Source organism: Pseudorca crassidens, chromosome 15 (genome assembly GCF_039906515.1).
Source record: "Pseudorca crassidens isolate mPseCra1 chromosome 15, mPseCra1.hap1, whole genome shotgun sequence".
Lineage (NCBI taxonomy): Eukaryota > Metazoa > Chordata > Mammalia > Artiodactyla > Delphinidae > Pseudorca > Pseudorca crassidens.
Genome location: NC_090310.1, coordinates 1684593 through 1707404, shown reverse-complemented (window position 1 = coordinate 1707404; position 22812 = coordinate 1684593). Strand labels below are relative to the sequence as shown.

Genomic DNA, 22812 nt, shown 5'->3' with positions numbered 1-22812 from the left:
GACCCTGGGGAGCCCACCTCCCAGCTCAGGACCCTTGGGACGGTGGCAGTCACACTTGTACCTGGACGGCTGATCCCAGATCACCCTACAGCCCACGTGAGCTGAAAACCCAAGCCAGGGTTCAGGGGTCTGTGGAGCAGCCCTTCATGTCCATGGAAGGTGTCAGGGAGGGCTTGCCCAAGCGGTCCCCCGGCCGGGCCTTCTCCCAGGCCCTTACCACTGTCCACGCCCACCCAGGTTCTGGGAGATAAGCCTTTTCAGAACCCCCTTTCTCCTGTGTTAGTGTCCTAGGGCTGCTGTAATAAATGACCATGAACTTGGCTTAAAACAACAAGTACTTATTGTCTCCCAGCTCTGGAGGCCAGAAGCCGGAGGTCAAGGTGTGGCAGGGTTGGTTCCCTCTGGAGGCTCCGCGGGGGCTCTGCTCAGGCCTCTCTCCAGCTGCGGGGAATGTTCACGGTCTTGGCGCTTCCGGCTTGCGGCTGCACCGCTCCATGCTTGTCATTGGATTCAGGACCCACTAAATCCAGGATGACCTCGTCCCAGTGTCCTTCACTTCATTACATCTGCAAAGACCCTTTCTCCAAATAAGGTCGCCTTCACAGGTTCCGCGGGTTAGGAGTTGGACCTATGTTTTTGAGGGGCTACCATTCAACCCAGTACACCCTTAAATGCCAAGGATCTGGGAGGCTGCATCTTCCCTCACGGCCACGCCAGCGCCCCTGCACTTCTTCACGGCAGCCTCAGGGCCATGGAGGGCACCCTTGGACATGTGTGCGTCAGCAGGGATAGAGAGCCTAGCTGATGGAAGCGGGGATGGTGGCTTGGAGAACGGGCAGTGCCAGGCCTGCCCACCGGGAATGTGGCCTGCGGTCCCCACCTCCACACAGGATGGGTGGACAGACAGGCGCCTCCTTGCCCCTGTGCCCCCGGCTGGTTCTGGGGGCCCCAGGCACCTGCCCCACATAAGGACAGAGGGGCACATGCAGATGGGCCGACAACCCCTAAACGGCCGGCGCTCTGCTGGGTCTCCCCCTAGCAGGACATTTCTCTCTCAGCCTCAGGTCTGGGCATGAGCGCTGGGTGAGTGGCCACCAGGCCCTGGGCCAGTGAGGCCCAGAGCTTGCCGCCTGCGATTGCCCCACCGGCGGAAGGTGGCTTCCACCTGTAATCACCGTGCCGAGACACAGGCTCAGCTGATCTTCCAATGTGCCTTTTACAACAAGTGGACGCTTGGCTCTGAGCTCGCCCAGCCGGGACTGAAGCTGGGTCTGTGGGCACCCATGCCGAGCGTGGCTTCCTTGGCCCTGGGCGCTGGCCCTGCAGCAGCAGAGCTGGGAGCTCCACGGGGCCCCCCTGGAGACACCCTGCTCCGGTCTCAGCCTCCCAAGTGTAACACGGGGTAAGGATCCTGCACATCTGTATTGCTCCCAGGGACCTGGGAGGGGCAGGACAATGTCCCTGGTCACAGATACAGAAACTGAGGCCAGGAGGGGCCTGGCCTGGTCTCCCCTGACCAGTAGAAGTGGGTCGAGGCAGGCCTAGGTCCCAGCTGGCCCACCACCTGCTGACCTGCTTCCTCCCAGGCCCTCTGGGGGCAGGCGGTGGGAACGGGCCACGTCTCAGCCTCCCAGCCCCCCGGCGGCCGCCCCCTGGGAGGCCTGGTCAACGGGCTCAGGTGTCCCGCACAGCCGGTTCCTCTGCCTCGTCCCATCCTCGCCTCTGTGGAGCCAGGGGGAGGGTCACTCCCCAGGGGCGCCAGCAAGGACGGCGGGCGGGGGGGCCGTCTGGCTTCGGGGGGGCCAGGCCGGCTCTGATGCCATCTTCCACGTCCCCCCGGAGGCTGGGCCGCCCAGGTGTGTCCACAGGGACCTCCCTCGCCGCCCCTTCCCACGACCTCTGTGCCGTCCCCCAGGGCATGGTCCACGCCCGCTGCTGGCTCTGCAGCCCTAGCCTGCTCTGGCTGGGGGTGCAGGGCCCGTCTGGGGTTCAGCGGCTCAGGGGAGTGGGGTGGGCTGCCGGCTACAGGTGGCCAGATGGAGAGCCGGAAACCTCCCCTGATGAGGGCCTTGCGCTCCTCAGCCGCCCGGTCCTTCCCGGGGGGTCAGGGTCACTATCTCATCTGACAGGTACTGAAAGGGAGGCTCGGGGCGGAGGGGGTCCCACAGCCTGAGAGCCATCCGAGCCTGCGTCCAGGACGCCCTGCCGGCCACTTCCTACTTCTGCCTGGGCCAGACCTGCCCTGGGTGTGATGGGTGGGACCTCACCTCAAGCCAGGGAGTTTGGGGAAACTGAGGCTGCGAGGGGGCCTAAGTGCTTTGCTCAGGTCACCCAGCTCACCTGTCTCTTGGAGTCATGCTGCTGGGCTCTGAGTCTTCACTCTGCTAATTACTAGCTGGGAGGCCTCAGGCGAGCCCCTCAACGTCTCCGTGCCCCAGTTTCTTCAGCTTGTAAAGCGGGAGCAATGAGGAAGCCTGCTTCAAAGGGTGTTGTGAGGATCCCGTGAGCTGACCACAAGGCCTGGCACACGGGGAGGGCAGTAACAGGCCCATGTTGCTATTGCCACCGTCACCATGGTCATCGTCAGGCCGGCCCTGCCGCACTGCGAACTTCAGAGCCTGATCTTCTCTTGGTCACTGCGGAATCGTTGGGCCCAGGCCAGAGGTTACGCTCAGGGAATGTTTTTAAGTTGTGAGCAGCAGTGTGACCCCAAATCCGCTTCACCCCAGAGACTGTGGCCTCCCCTGTTCCGCCTGGCTCTCCAAGGAGACCCCCTCTGCCCGAGCCCTCGTGGGGTTCCTCTGGGCCCCGCACAGTGGCTGCCTTTACGTACGTGCTGCAAGTCAGGAGACTGAGGCCAGAGAAGGCGGACCCTCTCAACCAGGGCACCACAGTTTTGGTTGGTGTCGAGGAGCCACTGGGTGGCCTGGGCTGGGGGCTTGGCCCGGGGTTGGGGGGATGGAGGAAAGCAGAGCTGGTGGGTGGGGGTCTCGGGCCCCTGCCGGCGCAAAGCTGGGCGGGTTCCCAGGCGGCCGGGCCCGCTCTGGCTCGCCGACCAGCACTGCTCCAGGCTGCGGGCGCCCACACGGCAGAAGACCCATGTGCCCCCGTGCCCCCCACCGGGGCCTGGGACATCCTCTGTGAGCGCCAGCGTCCAGGGGCGCTGCGGTGAGGGCTGCTGGCTCTGCCACCTCCACCCCAAGGCTGCACTTGGCAGGGGGTGGGAGAGGCTACTGAAGCTGGAGTTTGCCCCCAGGTGCAGCCCATGCCCGCGCCCCGCGCCTCCTCCAGGGCTGTCCCTCTGCCCTGCACCACGCTGGGACCTTCGTTCACTCATGCGTCCCCCGGACGGTCCGGGTTTTCGCCTGCAAGCCTCTGGTCCTCTCCGGGCTGAGACGGCTCCCGGACGGCAAGAGGTGCTGACCCCCACGACCTGTTCGCCGAGGGCCTCCGGGAGGAGTGCGGGGCAGGAAGTGCAGGGTGGGGACGGCCCCGCCCCCGGCAGCACAGCCAATGGCAGCCGAGCTGGAGCTTCCTCAGTCTCCCTGGGGAGTTCCGGAATCCGGCTCCCGCCTACACGCTGCAGACAGAGGCTCCCCAGCGCGTGCTCCCCCCTCCTCCTCTCGGGCCCCGACACCCGCTCCCACCTTTGGGGGACGGGGTGGGGGGGGAGTTTTCCCCTCCGCAGTCCCTACGACAGGTGAGGAAACTGAGGCGGACGGGGCATCTCCCACGTGGGCCACAGGCTCTCAAGGCCCCCAAGCCGTCCCGCAGCTGCCTTTCCCCACTGAACCCCTAACTACACGCTCCGAGCTTCGGCCTCCATCGCTAGTGCCCGTCTTCCTGGGGGCCCTGCCCAGCTGACACCCTCACCCCCGCCTTTGCACAGCGGTCCGCTCAGCCCCAGCGCCGCCTGGGCCTCGTACGGACGGCTTCCACCTTTGCGGCTGTCCCCCGCCAGGCTGGTGCGGGGCAGGAATCTGGGTAGGCGGCCCCCTAGTCAGCCCTGTGGCCCCTGGGAGCCGAGAGCCCTGCGGGGGTGGGGGTGGGAGTAGGGCCCGGGCCTGGGTCGCACGCGTCTCACACTCAGTAAGTACGTGGGGGCTCGGGAAGCTGCCTCATCCCGTGAGGTCCCTCAGCGAGAGACGCTGAGACTGGGCTGTCGCCCCCTTTGGCCACAGGACCTAGGGAGAGGCCTGGGGTCAGAAGGCAGGCTCTGCCTCCCCACAGGAGGCTCCAGACCTTTCCTCCTAAGACTCAGTTTTCTCAGCTGTCAAATGGAGCCATTTCCAGTCCTTCCTGCCTCACGTGATTGTCGTGAGGTTCAGAGAGCGACAGAGGCCCAGGGCCCGGCTGTGGAAGGAAGGGTGATGAGAGATGGGCCAATTTCAGGGGATGCTCAGGACCTATCAGGCCTGAATCCTTGCTGATAGCCACTCATCCACGGCCCAGCCAGGGAGCGGTCACCCATGTACCACAAGACAGGAGCCCCTGGCAAGGTCCATCCAAGATGAGCTTCCCTGCCATCTGAGCTGGAACCCAGAACTGGGAGCATACCTGTGCAAAGAGGCACCTTCTCCGCAGCTGCACCGCCCAGGTGGTGAGCTTCCCATTGCTGGATGCATGCAAGCAGAAGCTAGGCAGGAGAGGGGCCGTGGGGAGACAAGCAAGGGGCTAGCAGCCGGGCTAATTGAATCCTGGAATCGCAGGACTCCAGGATTCTGTCTGCTGGGGAGAGAGGATGCTGCAGGGAGGTCTCTGTGGAGAGGTTCTGCTTCCAGGAGGTAGATGGGACAGTGAAGCCCTCCAGCGTGCCGTCGGAACGGCCCAGACTTGGGACCTTGCCCACCTCCTGAGCTGTGCATCCCTGGGGCTCAGACTGCCCCTCTCTGAGCTGAGAGTTCCCCACCCTTTCCTGCAGAGCAGCCACTCCCTGCCATGAGCCAGGCCCGTCCGTGGTGCTGGGTCGCTGCCCTCACGGGGCTGGCGTTCTGGAGCGGGGAGGACCCGATGCTGCTCAAGGCCTGTTGGAAGGGACGAGGCTCCAGGAAAAACAGAGCCGGCGCAGGAGCCGGGAGGGGCAGGGCTGTGGCCTCACGGAGAGAGTGAGTGGGCAGAGGGAGCACCGCAGACATCTAGGGAAGGACATTCCAGACAAGGAAACAGACAGCTGGAGCAAAGGGCCTGGGGCAGGAGCAGGCCTGGCACATCCCGGGAACAGCACGGAGGCCAGGCTGAAGGTGGGGGAGCCCAGGGGAAGGGAGCACAGAGATGAGGATGCAGCTGAGAGGCTGGACAAGCAGAGGACAGGGCCAAGGATGGGCCTGGGGACCCTCCACTCCCCCGGACAGGAGCTGACCACTTGGCACACGCTCCCTTCCCGCCACTGGAGTTCCCAGAGGGGGAGGGCTGGGGACTTAGAGACAATGCCAGGGACACAGGGACGGGGCCAGGCGGCTGGGGGACAGGGGGCTGGATTTATGGCCTCCTCTGACCCCGGCAGAGAAACCAGCCTTGTTGGGCATGGCCGAGTCACCAGCGACCAGCCTCGGGGTGGGACGGCCAGGATGAAAGGCCCAGGGAAAGGATTAGCCGTGGCCCAAAAGGCCACGCAGGGCACCATGGCAACCACAGGGCCACGGAGCCCCGGAGAATGGAGCTTGTGTTAACACCTCCCCACAGACTCCTCAATGGGACTGGGGGCTTGTTAACCAGCTTACCAGGCGGCCCATTGACATGGAAATCCAGACCTGCCATCAGTCAGCCCTGAAAAGGCCTGTCGGACCCTTAAAGGAGGCAGCCAGGGAGGAGGGGGGCCCCTTGAGCTGGTGGGGTGGGTAAGCGGGGGGGCAGGTGCTGGGCCAGCGCGAGGATGAGCTCCCACCTTCCTGCCCTGCTTCCTCCACAGCTGAGCCCTGCCGTGTGCACAGTCCTGGCAGGAACGCCCGGGCCTGGGCGGGCTAAGAGTTCCCTGGCCAGACACCCACTGGACAGGGTCTGCTGGGCCTTGGCTGACGGGAGTCAGAGAGGACCACGTGGTCTGAGGTGCTGGCCTGAGCCGCAGACTTCAGGGCTGGAGGGGACACCGGACGGAGCAGTGGGGACAGGTGTGGGCCGTGGCCGCCTGCCCTCGTCTCAGCTCTGTCTCCAGCTCAGAAGTGACCTGTCCCCTCACTGGGAGGCCGTCTCAGGGCTGGCCTTGGCCACTGGGAGCACTGTGCCCTCCCGTCACCCTGGCCCTTTCCCCTGGGGCACCCCCTGCCCTGGCCCCTCGGCAGGGCTCTGTCCTCTATCTCCCAGCCTCTCCCACACTCTACCCCAGGCTGCCGGCTCTGAACACCGGGGCATCTCCAGCCCTGAGCCAGTCCCGAAAATGCACTCGAGTGACCTGCCACGGCACCCAGCCCGTTCCCAGGACGGCCCTCAGCAGCGCGGAGACCGTCTGTGAGGTCAGACTGGAGGAAATCTGGCGGGAACCATGTCGGGGGCGGGGGTGGTGGTGGTGGTGGTGGTGGTGGAGAAACCGCCCTCCCCCCACTCACTGAGCGGGGAAAGCCCCTTGCACGTGGAGATGTGCAGAAATGCTGGGGCGGCCCCCGCGGAGCGGGGTGGGGGGCTGGACAGGTGTCTAAGCCCCTGTCGACGGGGGGAGTACAGGCATGTGGCAGCCCCTCCCCTCTCGGCCCCCTCCCTACAAGCTCTGGGCAGGACCCAGGGCGCTGGGGCAGGGTGGCTCTGGGCAGCGGGCGCCTTGAGGCCTCAGTCTCCCTGTCTGCAAAGTGGGCTGGTGGTGGGCAAGGGCACTGGGGGTGTGGGGAGCCTGAGGGCGGGGCTCAGGAGAAGGCCAGCTCTCTGCATTGGCCCCTGCAGGCAAAGCTCGCTTCCCGGCACTGGGTGTGTCCCAAGCCTCGCCCCGCATCCCAGCATGGGGAGAGGGTCGAGGGCTTCGCCCTGTCTCCTCAGGAGGTGGTGAGGTGCCCTCGAGGGGAAAGGAGCTGGAGGTACAATCGCGGGGAAACTGAGGCTCAGGGCCTTGCTCCGCTGTACGCAAGCCTCAGCCCTGCCTAGCCCTGGGCTTGGCTCACAGGTCACCCCTTTTGCTGATGACAGACACAGTAGGTCACAAATGGCCCGAGGCCCTGGTGGGGAAGCCCGTGTGCAGCCCTGGGTCCCCCGCCCCCCCACCGGCATTGGCTTTCTCTGGGCGAGGCCCCAGCTGCACACAGCTGGCAAAGGGTGGGGGGCCGGGAACTTGAGAAGGCTGCGTCCCCCATAGATCCCAAGGAGGGGCCATAGGCGCCCATCAGAGACTCAGGCCGGGCTGGCCGGGCCTCCCCCTCCTTTCTCAGGCCCCCAGCTGCCATCTGCCTCTGTCCCTCCTCGGGGGAACCAGGAGGGGCCAGCCCACATTCCTCCACACGGGCCCCTCCCCACATCTGCCTTCCCAAACCTCCCTTGTTCCCTAGCAGGCCCTGGGGCCCGCACCCCACCGTGGACCTGCGGCAGGGACCCCTCCCCTGGCAGTACTAGGGGTCCCCACGAGGAAGTGCTCAGAGGGGCAGCGCTCCCTCCCCCCACCCGGTCCCCCAGCAGCTCCACGTCATGCCTACCCGCTGTGCTCCCGGCTCAGGTGGGCACCTCTCCACCCCCCACGCAGGGCTCAGGGAGGCCCTGGCACTGAGTGGGGAGCAGGAGGGAGGCAGGAGGGAGAAGTCCAGCTGGACAGTGGGGCCAGGGGTGCCAGGATGAGGGGCCACCCCGCCCCCATCGTGCACTCTGGTGACGTTGGAGGCCTGCCATGAAGGGCTACCTGGGTGGGTGAAGGGAGACCGTGGGCCAGAGACAAGGAATAGTGGGTCCCAGGCTGAGGGCTAAGATGTGATGCTCCTTCTTGTTGGTCCTCAGAGCGCTCTGGACATCCTGGAGGAGGGGGTCCTGGAAGCCAGGCCATAGCAGGATGCATAGGAGTTCGCCAGCAGAGATGGGTGTGTCTGCTGCAGGACTCACTGTTTTTTAAACTCCTGCGTGGGCCTGGTACTTCATTCACTCAGCCGATGTTACTTGAGCACCTGCTGTGTGCCAGGCCCCATGCTGAGCACCAGGACAGAGAAAGATCCAAACAGGTCTGCTCCCCACTCCCTCGCAGAGGGAGACTTTTGGCTGCTTGCCGTGAAGCCAGGGATGATGGGAGAGTGAAAAGGACTGACCCACACTGGGGCAAGCTTCTTGCAGGGGAGGCTTGCCAGGCATGGGAGGATGGTATGTGCAAAGGCCCTGTGGTTAGGAGGCTAGAGCATCCGAGGACAGGACAGGAGGTCAGTGTGGAGACGGAAGTGGGGGCACACCACACACTGTGAGCGGGAGGTGAGCAGGATGCAGTTTGCGGGGGGCGGGGGACCTCTTACCCTTCTGTGTGCACCGCTCCCCAGGCCTCCTCCCTCAAGAACCCGGAGCCTGGAGTGGACACAGGGCGGGGGTGTGCAGTCATGGCTGAGGTGGGGGGCACACGTCGGGGTGCCGAGGTCTGTGAAGGCTGTGTTTGCGCAGGGAGCAGACGTGGGCACGCTGGGACCCAGGGACCCATGATCACACAGAGAGTCGCACTTAGAGACACACAGAACAGAGGCTCAGCAGAAACACCTAAGCGGGCTGTTTGCCGCCCATGTCCCCCCTCCCCCATGCCCCTGACACACACACCAGCCGCCGGGGATCCGCTTTCTCTCCTGCCCCTTTTCTCTGGTTCTTCAGCAAAGCAGTTGCTCGAAACTAATTGAATTTTCCGCCTGGGAAGGGCCTGGGGAGCTAAGGCGGGTGGGGGCTGGGAAGAAGCTTGTTAACAGGTCTGGCCCTCCTTCCCCCTCCCCCCACCAGCCCGGCTCCTCCTCTCTGCAGTGGGGGTGGGATGGCCAGGCCCTGGTGGCCTAGGAGCATGGACAGACTGACAGGACGCAGCCTGCACCCTGTGCAGAGCCTGAGCGGGTGAGAGGAGGCCTGGCCTGCGGCACAGCCCCGCCTCCGGCCAGGAGCCCCCAGGGCTGCTGAAGTAGCCCCCGCACCTCCACTTCCCCTCCTCCTGCCACAGGGAGAATGGGACTGGGGTGCGGTGGGCAGGGGCATAAACCAGACGCTCCCGACGGGGGGACGCAAGGCTGCCCTTCGAAACGCGGGAGCCCAGCCCGCCCCCCAGAGGAGGAGACTGAAGCCCAGGCAGGCCCACGGTACACTGTGGGCCGTGGGCAGGAGAGCCGGGGGCAGAGCGGGGCTGGTGCCTGGGGGAGGAAAGGGGGGCAGAGGGCCCCCCACCAGCCTGGGTTTACCCCCCCACCCCCACCCAGAACCAGTATTTTCAGTGCGCGGTGTGCTGCAGGGCTGTGTGTGGGCAGCGGGCTGTGCAGGGAGCAGCCTGGGGACAGAGAAGGGGCCTGCACCCTCCCTGCCAGACCCCGCCCTGCCCCCCAGCCTGGTTCCTTTTCTGGACCCCAGCCCCGGGGCCCCACCAGCCTCACAGGTGCAGCAGCAGGAGGGGGACCTCGCAGCTCCGCCGGGAGCTGCAGGGATGCTGGGGTCGCGGCCCTGGGGCTGGCCTCAGACTCAGGACAGCCGTGTTGCTCTGTTTCCTCGTTAAACCACTGCTTCTCTGGCCTCGCCAGGGCTGCTAGCCTGGGGGCCCTGCTGAGGGGCCTCAGGGGACTGTGCTTCTCCCGAGGGGTGAGCAGAGGTGACAATGATGGGACTTCAGGTCTTGTACTGTTGGGGGCTGGAACTCTCAGGCCCCATCAGTATGAGCCTGGACCCCTGGGGGGCGGGGGGGGAGCAAGAGACCTGCCTGCCTTGAAGGGAGGGCGGCCACAGGCCCCTGCTACAGATTAGGACACTGAAGCCCTGCTTCGTTGTCTGACTCAGGGTCACACAGACGGCTCAGAGTCAGGGCTCAGATCCTGACACTGTGTATCCCCGAGTCCAGCTCCTTCCCCCACTGCGTCTGTGACGCTGCTGGAGGTCCCCCTGGAGAAGGGCAGCTCAGGGATGTGACCGGCGTAGACCTGGCTGGGTCCCGGACAGCAGGGTGGGTGGCCCTGGGGGAGGCCGCTGGGAGGCCCAGGCACGGCTGGAGGCGGTCTGGGGTGACCGAGAGGTCTCGAGCTGCTGTTGGCCCTGCCCAGTCCTGCCTCCCGGTTGGCCTCTGGGATGCCCGCTGGCACAGCCCGCCTCCCTTCCTGCCCCCCTCCTCAGGGCCCTGGCCCACGAGGCAGGCACACCCGTTCCTGCCTGCTTCTCCGGAGGGCACGTGCCAGGAACCGGCGGCAGCCTCTCTGGCCTGCGCCACTGGAGGTCACGCGGGGAGCTTGGGGCACTGAGCCGGCCGGCGGGAGCAGACCGGCTCTGGGCATAGATGACCGCCATTGCCGGGCTGCGGGATGAGCTGTCTGTCCATCACCCGTTCTGTCTGAGCCCAGCCAACTACTCATACATCCACCCACCCACCTACTACACACCCGCCCATGTATCCTCCATCCACCCACCCACCCACTCAGCGCTCCTACCTGAGCGCCTGCTGCAGACCCCAGGAGAGGCTGACCACACGGTGTCCTGTTCCAGGACCCCAGGCTGGCCACACCTCAGCATCCGGGCAGGCAGACCGGGGCGGGGGCGGGGGGATGCAGGTCCTGGGGGAGCATGCGTGGGGGTCACTGCCCAGACCAAGGTCAGCCGTAGAAGCCACTAGGAGGCCATCCTGGGGAGGAGGTCTCCAAGGCCAGGGTTGGGGGAGCCACAAGGGCAGAACCCTGGGCTGTGAGACTCCAGGGCTGTGTTGCAGAGTGAAGCTCCCAGAGGAAGGATGTGGTTGGAGACAGAGGGAGTCAGAGATAAAGATACAGAGACAGAGACAGAGACAGTGAGACACGGAGACAACGAGATTCAGAGAAAGCGGGGTGAGGTTGACCAGGGTCCCACCCTCTGGGTCGGAGTCCTGGACAAGGGCCCAGCGAGCCCGGAGCCCCCTCCCTTGTCGCAGCAGGGAGATAAGGAGGACGAGGCTGTGATAAGTACGGTTGTCTTGGCAGTCAAAGCCTGATACTCCTCTTGGGGGCATTTTTTCCCCATCAAGTCATCCTGGGCTTGGTCCAGGGCCCTCTCCCCAAGCCCTGGGGTGACCAACACTCCCCCGCAAGACACCCTGAGGCCAGAGAAGGGTCTGCAAGGGGTCTTTCCCACAGCCTCTCCCGGAACCCAGGGCTCAGCCCGCGCTGAGCTCAGGAGGGGAAACGGGGCCTGGAGGCAGTGAGGACCGGCTCATCCCTGCATCTGGCTGTCCATTCAGGCAGGGGGTCCCCTCTGTGGCCCCCGGGGCTGTGCCTGAAGATGGGAGGGGGTGGCGCCCACCCTGCTGATAACAACGGGTCCAAATCCACTCAGCAAACACCCACCGGCTCCCTGGGGCCTGGGTCAGAGACCGGGAGGGTCAGCTGTGGCCTCGAGAGGCCCCACTCTGGGCAGGTGGGAGTGGCAGAGGAAGCCATTCATCTGGGGGGGGGCGGTGACAACTGGTGGTTCCAGGAAGGAGCTGAGCTGTGAGGAAGAGGAAAACCGAGCCAGGCAGAGTCTGGGAGGGTTGAGGCCCCACCCTTTGTCCCCACCACATCCTCCGTGATTCTCTGATCCTCCTTTGGCATCCTGCCCCATCTGGACAGACAGATGGACAGATGTGCATGTGAGTGGATGGATGGATGGACGGACACAGGATGGAAAGGAAAGACCAAAGTTAGGACTGAGGGATGGAGAGATGGATGGTGGACGAATGATCAGATGAATGGATGGGGCGGCAGATAGACGAAAGGATAGATAGGTGGATAGAAAGAAGGAAAGAAGGACAGGTGGAAAAATGCCGGGCTGGCTGGACCAATGGACAGATGTGCATAGGTGGGTAGACGGCAGGAGGGTGAATGGGTGAGTGAACAGGCGCTCAGATACATGGAAGGATGAGACGGCAGGTAGAATAGCGCCTCCCCCACGAAAGACTCCCACGTCCTAACCCCTGAAACCGGTGAATACGTTGCCTTACGCGGCAAAAGAGACTTTGATGATGTGATAAGTGAAGAATCTTGAGGCGGAGAGATTATCCTGGGCCACGCAGATGGACCCAGTGTAGTCACCAGGGTTTTATAAATGAAAAGGGGAGGCGGAGGTGCTGTGAAGATTGAAGTAGAGGCTGAGTGACATCACTGCTGGCTCTGAAGACGGGGGCCACGGCCTCCAGCCAAGGAATGCAGGCCGCCTCTGGAAACTGGAAAAGGCCAGAAAACTGATTCTCTCCTAGAGCCTCCAGAAGGGACGCAGCCCTGTCCACATCTTGATTTTAACCCGCAAGACCCATCTCTGACCCACAGAACAGTAAGATGATAAATTGTGTTGTTTTAAGCCACTAAGTTTGCTGTAATTTATTACAACATCAACAGGAAGCTAATACAGATGGACAGAAGGACATAAGATAAATGGATGGGCAGGTGGGTGTGTGGAAGAATGGCCCCCAGGGCTCACTCCTTAGAGTTACACTTGAATGAACCCTGGTGCCGAGGGCTGGGTGGTGAGGCCCCTGGCCGAATGGCTAAGCAAAGGTTAGGGTTTAGACGCCCCAAACTTCCAAGATAACCAGAGCCCTAGTACCTGTAAGACATAACCCAGAACGTGAGCATCAGAGCTTACGGAGAGGAACGTAGCAACACCCAGAGGCAGTCCATAGTGGGCCCTGGTCTAGGTCCTAGGGGAACCCAGATGGCCCTTGTTTGGAGGGTGCTCAGGGTTGAAGGTCAGGGGCACGGAAAAGCAGCCCCCATCTCCTTCCTCCTGTGGCCCTAGTCCAGTACCTCTGCACCTGGAAAGGGGGCCTGGGGCCATGAGGAAGTGGGGCCCGCAGAGGCCCAGCTCCAGCTAAGCCAGCACTGCAGACCTGCAGGCTTTCCTCAGCCCACCTCAATGAGGCACGCCCCGGCTCACCTTCCTGTCCACATGCACAGGCACACGGACACGCGTATGCACACACCTACCGGCACTCTCACATGGACGCCACGTGGTGGCAGGGGGAGGGGGCTCTGACCTGCTCTGCCTTGAACCTGTGACCCTGGCCATGCCCCTGGGCCTCTCTGGGTCTCCGTCTCCCCATCTGTGCGCTGAGGGGGGAGGGGGGCCAGGGGCCAGCAGGGTAGTGGGGAAGGGGGCCTGAGGCCACGCGTGGGTGGGGCGTCAGAGCCGCCAACCTGGCCCTTACTTGTGTTTCTGACCACCAGGCTTCCTTCCCCGCGCCCCTCTGGGGAGGGGCTGTAATTAACTTCTTCCTGTTCTGATCAGGAGTTCATTTCCAAAAACATATTTCGAAGGATTATTTTGCAAAGGAAATGTTTTTGAAAGAATCTCGTGTCCCGTCCCAGCCTGGGGAAGTGGGAGCAGCAGTCAGAGAGGGGACGGGGTGGAGGGGCCCTGGTGGCCGGGTGGCCGGGGTGAGCTGGCGTGCTGCACCCAGGCCCCGAGCCTGTGTCTCCGCGGGGAGGGGCGGGGGAGGGGAGAGGCCAAGGAAGTGAAAGGAGGCAAGGGAAGTGCAAGGGTCTCCACTTCCTCCCTGCCCACTCGGCCTTGCCCTCTGCCTCCCCCAGGCCTCCTGTGGCTAAGCCCAAGCTGGGGCCCCTCTCAGGGGCCTCTCCCACCATTTCAATGGGGAGATCAGCCGACCACGCCCTCCGCTCTGCACCATTCCCCCGCGCCCTCTCCCGTCCCCTGAGGGTGGCCTGGCCTCTGTCCTGGGCCCCGGAGTCCCGCCCACCCTGGCCTCCTCCAGAGCATCGTGCTGTGGCCCGAGGGACAGGTGGGCACCTGCCTTGGGTCGATCTGCCCCTCCCCTGGTCCGCTGCCCCCTCAGGGACCTGCTAGGCACTCCCTTCTTGAACTTGACCCTTGCTGGGCTTCCCCGTCGCACAGAAGGCCCTCCAGCACCACTGGAGTTAGACACACAAGTGGTTATTCTTTTCTAGTCCAAGAAACACGTTGCAAAATTCCCACCATCACAAAACAAGCAGGACCTTGATGGCGTGGGGTGGAGGTGGGGTCATTTAATGGACAGTCTTGGTTTTGGGTAGAAAACACCACGACCCCTCTCCAGGATGTGTGGGCTGGGGGCACCCCAGACCCTGCAGAGTCCCGACCCTGACCTTACCTTGCAGACCCCAGAGCAGCCCATGGCTGCCCACTTCCCCGTGCACCCACACGGGCCCCCACTGCGTCCAGGTGGCCTCAGGGTCCACCTGCTCTGGCCTCAGTCTTCCACCGAGACTGTTCCCCTCACCCACTGCGGCCGCCCGGCTCCCCCCACACAATGAGCATGTACTAAATGTTTGTTGAATGAATGATGGATGGATGGATGGATGGACCGTGCGGACCAGGCTAGGGGTCTTGCAGTAAAGACCCTTTAATGTCAAGAAACCACCCCGCAGTTCCCACTTCCCAGAATTCCAGGCTGCGCCCTGGGTCGGGGAGGGCCGGGCTCCCTGGGCAGCCCCCTCCGCCACAGTCTCTCCCCCACCCCCAGGTGCCGGCCCACCGGGGCTCTCGCCCGCCCTGCTGCTCCTCGAGCTGGGGAATTCCACAAGTTCAGCTAGTTCTGGCCACACTGCTCAGGGGACAGTCCCCAACCCCGAGTGACCCAGGGCAGGGGAAGCTTGCCAGCTGGGGGAGTGGGGAGCAAGTACGTGAAGGACACAGAGGGGAAAGAGTCCTCGCCTGCCTCTCGCGTGCTGTGGTCCTCAGACAAGATACTCAGCCTCTCTGAGCCTCAGTTTCCCCCTGGGAAAATAGAGAGCCTAAGAGAGGATTCCTTTGGAGCCTCTGAGGCCCTGTGGGGCCCAACCTGTCAGACGGGGCTGCTGGGCTGTGAGGGCCCCGCTCCCGGCACCGCTCATCCACCCAACATCCACCTTCTGCTCAGCTGCCCCCCAGCCAGCCCTCATCTCAGGGGTGCAGCCGCTCCCTCCTCTGGAGGCCCACGTGGCCCGCCCTTCTAAAGGGGCTGGGGGCTGCCCAGCCTGAGACGAGTGCTGGCCGGTGCCCCACGCTCCACGCACCGCCTCTGCCCCCTTCCCTGGCCCCGTTCCTCCATGCGCCTCTACTGGTCTCTGTCCATCTCCTCTTCTCTCCCTGTCCCTCTCTCTCCCTCCCTGGCCCCTACCCGTGTCCCCATTCCCAGCCTCCACCTTGCACGGGGCTCTCAGCTTGGGGTTCTGGGACTCCGCCCCCCACAGATGTCCTGGAACTGGTGGGAGGTTATTTTGGGAGCTGGCGGCTCCCCTGGGCCTTTCCCAATGATCTTGGCGAGAGCGTTCGAGGAGGTCAGCCTGAGCGGGTGGGGGCCATGTGGCAGCTGGCCCGGGGGGGCCTGCAGGGAGCATGGTGTGGGGACACAGTGACCACACTGACCTCCCGGTGTCCCGGGCGGGGGCATTGGCTGGGGCTCCCTGGCTGTGCTGGGCCAGAGCTGCCCCAGGAGGACTCTAGGGAGGGGGCAGACCCAGACCAGCCCATTCCCCACGCTGCTGCCCCCAGCATTTAGGGGGACGCCGGAGGTCCCTCACGTGGTCCAGCCCCAGCCTGTCCCTCTCACAGGTGTAGCCTCAGCTCATCTCCGCAATGTCACCTCGCACCGCCCCAGCCCCCGGCACCCCGGCCACGCCGGCCCCCTTGCTGCTCTGACCTCAGGGCCTTGGCACCTACAGTTCCCTCTGCCCGGGGCATTCTTTCCGGGCCTCCCAGGCTGGGTCTTTCTCAGCATGAGGTCTCGAGGCAGTGTCTTCCCTCCCTCCCTCCCCTGAGAGCCTCCTTCCTGCTCCAGCTGAAATAGCCCCCACCCCTCCCCCCCCACCAGCTCAGCTTGCGCCATCCCAGAGAAGCAGAATGCAGGCACAGATGCAACTTAAAATTTTTCCAGGGCTGCCCTGGTGGCGCAGTGGTTGGGAGTCCGCCTGCCGATGCAGGGGACGCGGGTTCGTGCCCCGGTCCGGGAGGATCCCGCATGCCGCGGAGCGGCTGGGCCCGTGAGCCATGGCCGCTGAGCCTGCGCGTCCGGAGCCTGTGCTCCGCAACGGGAGAGGCCACGGCAGTGAGAGGCCCGCGTACCGCAAAAAAAAAAAAAAAAAAAATTTTCTAGTGGCCACGTTAAAAAAGTTTTTAAAACAGGCAGAATTAATTTTAATAATATCTTGTACATTTAACCCAGGATGTCCAAGATAGCATCGTTTAACAAGCGATCAGTATGAGCTTATTAATGGGGTACTTTACATCATTTCTCTGCACTAAGTCTTGTAAGTCTAGTGGGGTTTTTGTTTTCTGGATGTTTTTGGCCGTGCTGCACGGCTTGCCGGATCTCTGTTCCCCAACCAGGGGCTGAACCCAGGCCATGGCAGTGAAAGCCCGGAATCCTAACCACTAGACCACCAGGGAACTCCCAATCTAGTGTTTTTTTTACACTCACATCTCAAGTGCTCAACATCGAAGTGCAGTCAGGGGCTATTGAACTGGATGGTACAGTTTTTTTTTTAATGCTACTGTCCTATTTTACTTTCTTCCTAGCACAACTCACCATCTAGAATATTCCACGTGTAATATTTGTTGAGCTGTTTATCATCTGTCTCTCCCACCGCAATGCATGTTCTGTCGTTCTCCCCACAACTCCACGCAGCAGGCGCTCTGTAAATGTTTGGGAGCAAGTGATGGAGGGCTGCCTGGGTCAGGTTCCCCTCCCCTTACCTCACCCCTCACCGGGGAGGGGTCGTGGCCCCAGGTCACAGAGCAGCACATGGAGGTCCACTCTCTACAGAGTGGGGCCTGAACCCACGCCTGCTGTCCTGTGTCCCCACGTCTGGCCCGGTGCTGGGGGCGGGGCTCTCTGGGTCCTCGAGGCTCTGGCAGCCCCATCTTCAGGCCAGCTCTAGGATCCCCCAGCCACCGTCTCATCTAATAGGATTCCCAGCCCCTCCGTCCTCAGATCCAGGCTGCTGCTGCATGTGTTTATAAACCTGGGGCAGGATGCTTCCCTGGAGGCTGCCGGAGCACAGAGCCCGTCTGGAGGAAGCCTTACAGTCTCCCCTCCAGGCCAGACGTCAGTCGGGCTGCTCCACCCTGCCCTGACGAGCCCGGCTGGCCCCCAGCCCCTCTCATTGGCTGTTGTGCCCGGCCAGTGGCCCCCTTTCTGATAGGTGTGTCTGGGCTAGTTGAGCTTCCTCCACGATGGCTGCCACCATGGGATAACTCATGGCTGGTACTGGCCCAAGGCCCAAGAAGTCCCACAGTCCACCCAGGTCCCAACCCACCAGGGCCATTAGGGAGCCCTCTCCCCCATCCCCCCCAGAGCAGCACCACCAAGGGCTTTTGGAGTCTCTCAAGCACATCCTTTTGAAGGGCTCCGAGTGACCCCTCGAGGGTCGTTCACAGCAACGCCTCACCAGGGAAACTGGTGGTCACGCTGCCCACAGTGGCCTCGGTCTCTCCATCTGTAAAGTGGGAAGGGAAGCCCTCACCCAGCAGGGCTATGAGCAGACATGAACTCACTTGGAGGACTGCAAAGGGAGGGGCTCTTGCTAACACATGCTGAGGCAAGGAGCGTAGCTGTGGGAGCTGGGAAATGACAGAGGGAAGCTGGGGGGCCTCTATCCTACCCCCTAAACCCTGGCCCCACTTCTGCAGGGTTGTGACTAAGAACGGCAGCTCCACCAGCGACTGGCTGCGTGGACCTGGGCCAGCTCGAACTCCCCATGAGCCTTGGTTGCCGCCCTATAAAATGCCTAGTAAAGTGGAATGGGGGTGGAGCACTCCCCCTGCCCAGCCGGAGCTAAGGCCTGGCCCCGGGGTGGGTTCTGCACTCCCTCGGGGCTCCTGCCTCTGTCTGGAGAAACACCAGCCTTACCCCCACCTGCGTGGCGGCTCCGTGGCCCGGCCCACCCAGAGCCCCTTCTCCACGTCCCTCCTTTGGGCCAAGTCCGGCTTTGCTTCTGCCCCCAGCTGAGCTCACAGGCTGTGCTCATTGCCCCACTTGGCGACCTCAGATGGAGAAACTGCAGCCCAGGGAGGGGCAAGGGCGCTCCGCCTGTCAGGGGCAGGTGGGCCTGCTCTGCTTCGCAGGGGCGTGGAGGGAAGGGTGTAGGGCAGGAGGGGCAGCCCCAAGAGGTGGGCCCTGCGGGGTCCGCGCGGGAGGAAGGCCAGGCCGACGCCAAGGGCTGCCACCGGCGCCCCCGCCCGGGAGAGGGGCGGCGTCAGATCTCGCAGCACCTGCTTAGCACTGGCTCCAGTGAAACCTTATCAGCCCCCGTGTGTCCCCAAGTGAGCAGATCCTCTGGATGATAAGAGATGTGGGGGCAGAAAGAATGAGACGAGGACAATGGCCAGGGACAATGCCGGGCCAAATTAGGGAGGGGACGGTGGTGCCTGGCAGGGAAGGCCAGGAAGGGCTGGACTTCAGCCAGGCCTCAGAGGTCGGCTGGGGAGTTGTCTTCCCCATCCTGGCCTCTCCCTCCCCAGGGCCTTAGCACATGCTGTTGCCTTTGCCAGCAACACTCTTCCCCCCACCCCTTCTTCTGGCTAGTTCCTTCTCTTCTGGGCTCAGCTCCAATGTCACCTCCTCCAGGAAGTCTCCCCTGACCAGCTCATATCATATACAAGTGCCCCCTGTACACGATCATCACTCCCCATATTTTCCCTTCAGAGCTTTTATCGTAATAATAACTCAATAACGTGGTGTTGGATTTGTCATTTAATGTTCGCTCCCTTCCTCAGACACTGGAAGCTCCATGAGGGCAAAGACTGTTTGTCTGTCTGTCTGTCTTGTGACCCATAGCACAGGGCCTGGCAGAGAGCAGGATTCAGCTAACATTAGCTCAGTAACTGAACGGGCAGCTGGTTGTGATGTGCAGATGGTAACCCACCCAGCAGACGGATTCACGACAAACACCTGGCACAGCACTGAGCACATAGTAGGGGCTCAGCTGATAAGTGATAGCAATCGTGGCCAGGATGAGCTGAGTTCCCTTGGTCTTTCTCATATCTCCCTTCCCTGAGCCTGGGGCCTCTGTCTGCCCCAAGTCGCATGGTCATGGCATTTTCTTGAGCACCTACTGTGTGCCAGGACCTGCGTGGGCACCGGCAGGCAGGGAGGAGGTGGGAGAGGAGGTGCCCGCGTGGATCAGGCTCAGACCTGCCTCCTTCCCTATAGGTCTCTGAGGGTCCGAGGCAGCTCCTGGCACGCAGTAGGGCCTCAGTGAATGGCTTGGATTGAAAATGACTTCTGTCCTGAGTGAGCGAGTGCAATTCAGAGGAGGGAGAGACCCAGGAAGCTTTTATGAGCGACTCGACTAAGCTTTGAGAGAACGGGACTGGGGACAGGTGGTGGCTGGGAAGCTGTTAGAGGATTCAGAGGGGACAGGGGAGGGAGCAACAGGAGTGCGGGACCTTGCTGCCCTCTCCCAGAAGCAGCCCTGGCAGCTCCAGCCTTTAACAGGCCTTACAGCCAAGGTCCTACGAGGGGCCTCAAAGGGGCAGCAGAGGCCAGAGCTTAGGGCCCTGCTGCCGCCTAGGCTGCCTCTCAGCGAGCCCTCGCCTCCTGGGCCTCGGTTTCCCCACCTGTGTGGGACGGTGTTTTCAAACTGCCCTCACTCTCCCTGTTGACCCAGAGGGCACACTCACGCCGTGGCCCCAGCAGGGGGGAGAAGAAGGGAGCCACTAAGCACAAATGCCACCAAGCGCCCATCCAGGGGGAGAGCTGGCCCGAAGCTGCGTGTCCCGGGCCAGGTGTGGCCCCTGCCTGGAAGCTGCTGGTGCCTCCCTGCCAAGTGGGGGCTGGGAATCTCCATGCTGACCTGTCAGCAAGTGGTTCCAGACCTGGGCTGGGGACGGGGCGGGGGCCGGTCCTGGGAGGGTCTTGGAATCTGAAGAGGGCTCCTAGGGCAGCCTGGCCCGGCCTGAGACCCCCCCAGACCCGGAATCGGTCATTGGTGGGCCAGGCTGGTTGCTCACGACAAGAGAGGATGGGGGCTGGAAAGAGCATGGGGCTGGGAGTCCGGAGGCAGCCCTCGCGTCCTGATGCTGCCACCCTTTGCCATGGGGCTCTGGGGAGGTGTCCCCTGTCTGTTTCCTCATTGCTCAAGTCGGCGCAATGACGCCTGACTCCACGAAGCCCATGAAAGCTGTGCTGGCCTCCCCAAAAGATGAGGCAGTCCTCGTCAAAGTGTCCCGGGGGACTTGTGCCCGAGGTCTGTGGGGCACCGAGGTGTGTCAGACCCTGCCTGGCGTTGACAGGACTCCTACACAGCCCTGCCTCCCGGTGCTCTGCTCTCACTCTTCCCTACCACCTTCTAATTCTTATTCTCTAAGACCCGCTTTAGCTGCCTCCTCCTCCAGGAAGCCGACCCTGATAACCTCCCATCCTGGTCTGGTGAAGGGCTTCACATCCAGGGGCAGACTGCTGGGTTCAAAATCTGGCTTTGTCACTCCCTAGCTGTGTGACCTTGGGCAAGTTGCTTAACTTCTCTGTGCCCTTATATCCGGTGCAGGACACGTGATGCTGCCCGTAAAGAGCTTAGCTGAGTGCCTAGCATCGTGAGCTCCGGGTAGACGGAGGTTATCACTATGCCATGGGGCAGGATTTCTCTTCTGGGTATCTCTGAGCACCAGCCCCATGCCTGGCGCCACCTGGCGATGGTGGCCCCAGGGCTGAGGGCGGGCCTCTGAGCCCAGGCCGCCATCCTGGTGAAGATCCTCTGTGGAGCTGGGTGGAGACCCTGCTACCTCCTCCGGAGCCTATGGAAACCAACAGTCCAGGGCAAAATCGCACATCCGGGAGGAAGAGGGGCATCGTCTGGCTGGGCAGGTCTGTTTGCTCCCAGGCCCCAAGCCATAGCACAATTCCAGGTTGGGGCACTGCCCACTGCCCCCGCCGCAGGGGCCCCTGAGGACTGGCTGGGGCGTGCCTGCAGGGCTGGGCCAGCCACGTGCGGCCTAGGTGTCCCTCTCTCCATCCCCCCAGCCCCGCTGGGGGCTTCTGGGCCCTTGGCCGTCCCCACTGCTGAGAGCTTCGGGTGCTCCTGTCTCCCACCCCACGTAGGAGAGGTTCCAAAACCACAGCCAGGGGGTGGTGAGACCACAGCCCTGGCCAGGCGTAGGCTCATGCCAGGCACAGGTGTCACGGGGTGGGCGGAGGCCCAGAGCTGCATCCTCCCAGTTGGGCTTTCTGAGGTCTCCAGGCTGGAGTGAACAGGCAGGCTCGGCCCAGTGGGCTACCTCAACACAGCCCCCATTGTCCCCCATTGATTGGGAGGCTGAGGCTTAGAGCGGGACAGGCCTGCCCAAATCAGGGGTCCGCAGGCTCCTCCCCCCAGGCCAGGGCCCGCCCCCGATGCCCAGCTAGGGCTGCAGGCCACTGACTCCCAAGGAGTCTCCGCCAGAACCCCTGCTGACCTCAAAGCCAGGAGACCACAGCCCAGGTTGCTGCGTCCAGCCAGGGCCGTGGCCACCCCAGGCCACCCTCCCCTGCCCAGGAGACAGGCACGGGGAACAGAACTGTCGCGTGCAGCTGGGACGACTGCGGCCCAGAGGCTACTAGCTCCAGGTCGCCCAGCCAGCTGGCAGCCCGTTCTGCTCCCCTGACCGTGTGCTCTGCCCCTCACTGGGCCCTGGGCACCGGCTACTGCTGTACCCAGAGTCCAGGATCCACGTCTCCACCTGGCAGCTGGACAGGAGACGGTACAGGGATGTGCAGAGGCAGCAAGGGGCCTTACCCTCCTGCTAGGCCACTGTGGCAGGGGCTCCCCTCTCTGTGATCGCTGGGGGGAGGCACGGGGGAGGGGTCTGCAGCCTTCAGTCCCCAGGACGGCCACGCTGGGTTGGGACAGGGATGTGCATACAGGCAGGCTGGTGTCGGAGGCAGGAAGCCATAGCAGGCAGCCTCGCCTCCGCTGCCCAGGGCTGCCCCCTGCAGGCCCGGCCAGCCCTGTCCCGTGCCTGTCAGGGAGGCCGAAACTGCCCTTCCCGGCCTTGGCCTTCGCATCACCCCCCTCATCAAAAATGACAGGCGCACGCCTGTCACCAGCACAGGTGGAGAGGCCAGGCGGGACGCACCAGGGGCTGGAGGGAAGAATGGCCCGAGGGGAGTGGTGGGGTTACGCAGGCCTGGCAATCCTGGCCGAGCACCCCTCAGGCCCCGGGGGGCCAGATGCATGCCCACCCCGCCGAGGCTCGCTGGGCAGGGAAACAGCAGTGGCACCTGCGGCGCACGCGCTTACCTCGGACGTGACACCTCCCACCGCCGTGGGCGCACTGTCGCACACGCTGCGTTTCCCCAGCCGCCCGGTCCCACGCTCACCACCCCCGCGCCCCCCCCACCCCACCCCCGTCACCTGCACCCTTACACACTCACCCACCTGCTCACCGTACACGCTCGCCGCGCACAGCAGCCCCGGTGCTCCCTGAGCCTGCCCTGGCTCCTCTCTGGGTCGGCCCCCCGGACAGTCCAGCCAAGAGGCCCCCATGGCTGCCCCCAAAGCCTGGGGAGACTCTGCCTGTCTCGGCTACACGCTCCCCGAGGGCCCCAGCCAGGCCCCCTCCCCCGCGCCGGGGCCCAGGAGCCAGGCCAGGAGAGGAGAGGGGCTGTGGGAAAGGCTCTCCCCCATCTTGTCCACCCGCCAGCGTCCTGGAATGTGCTGACCGCAGCGGCCCAGCCTAATCCCAGCTCTGCCCCGTGGGGCCAGCTGAGCCTCTGGAGCAGGGCAGCAGGGGGGGCGGGGC

At 63.7% G+C, this 22812-nt stretch overlaps 1 long non-coding RNA gene across 1 annotated transcript; it reads right to left on the bottom strand.

Moving 5' to 3' along the window:
• Window positions 1–10561: 10561 nt before the first annotated feature.
• Window positions 10562–22681, bottom strand: LOC137206587 (uncharacterized). Its single transcript, XR_010934703.1, has 3 exons — window positions 22449–22681; window positions 16622–16728; window positions 10562–12286 (listed from the first exon to the last, which is right to left on the bottom strand). It is a non-coding gene; the product is annotated as an uncharacterized lncRNA (long non-coding RNA).
• Between the last annotated feature and the right edge of the window lie 131 nt (window positions 22682–22812).